The sequence below is a fragment of the Trachymyrmex septentrionalis genome, unplaced genomic scaffold, assembly GCF_001594115.1.
Source record: "Trachymyrmex septentrionalis isolate Tsep2-gDNA-1 unplaced genomic scaffold, Tsep1.0 C3565026, whole genome shotgun sequence".
NCBI classification, from domain to species: domain Eukaryota; kingdom Metazoa; phylum Arthropoda; class Insecta; order Hymenoptera; family Formicidae; genus Trachymyrmex; species Trachymyrmex septentrionalis.
The window spans coordinates 1-1150 of NW_017303921.1; the positions used below are offsets into that span (position 1 = coordinate 1).

Below are 1150 nucleotides of genomic sequence, written 5' to 3' on the forward strand. Positions count from 1 at the left end.
CGCTGCAGTTACAATTGCTGCATCGTTGGATTAGCGATAACTTCGATCAGGCCCATCAGCAGCAGGCCCGACACTATAATTTACGTAAGTGCGATCGCACCTTTAAAGTGGGGGATCTCATTCTGAGACGACAACACTCTATCGTCGGCGGTTCACAATGTCGCCGAAATTCCAGGGACCATTTAAGGTTAGTGGGATTCTTTCTCCAGTGGTATAGTTGGCGAGTCTCGAAGGTGTTCGGGTGGGAAAATTGCATGTAAAGGATCTCAAACCATACCTCATTTCTTAGCCTTGCTAATCCCTAGCTTCACATTTGCAGTTATCAGTATCGGAGTAGTCGCTGGGTGGTGGATCTCGAAGACTATTGAACGGTGTTGCCCCGAGAGGATGGGGGAGAGAGGAGAGACTTTCAGAAGACGATATAATGCGGTCTTTCAGGGAATCCGCCAAGCCTATCCGACCTTTTGAAGAGAGGCGAGAGAAGTGGCGGAAGAATATCGGCGCAGCGGCACCGGGGGAGCTGTAGTAAAGGAGCGGTCCGACACCCGGGACGCCGCTGTGCAGGTAGGAAACGGACCATCCCGCACCCGGGATGCGGCCCAACAGACCGACCCTATACCACCTGGAACACCAGCCTCCCAGAAAGGAACAAGGGAGGAACGAAACACCTCCGGGGCCGGGGGAGGGGCGCGATCGCCAACACCGCAGCGGAGGCCCGACGGGACCGGCAGAATACACGGTAGGAGGACCAGCGACCCGGGCGGGTGCTGGAACTGTGGCAGGGAAACCCATAGATACACCGATTGCCCGTACATCCGAGACCATCCGTTTTGCTACGGATGCGGGAGAGCGGGCATGATACGGAAAACCTGACCGCGATGCAAGAAAGAGTATGCAAAGAAGGGCCCCTACCGTCCCGCGCCATAGTTGAGCCGGGAAACAATATCGTTATCGCGCTATCGAAATAAAGTTTATCGCCAAAACCCATAGTTGTCTTTGGGCCTTGATCGCCGCTCCATTTCCCTTTTTCCTTCTTCATACCGACCCTACCGCCTACTTAATGTTTTTGCGATGCATGCGGCTTTTTTTGAAATGAGTGGCAGAGCTTATTCCTGTTCTCACTATATATATTTTTTGTTTTTCGTGGCTC

At 53.1% G+C, this 1150-nt stretch overlaps 1 pseudogene; it reads left to right on the top strand.

Moving 5' to 3' along the window:
• The first annotated feature begins 157 nt into the window (after positions 1-157).
• LOC108747639 lies at positions 158-873 on the top strand (annotated as a pseudogene).
• Positions 874-1150: the final 277 nt, after the last annotated feature.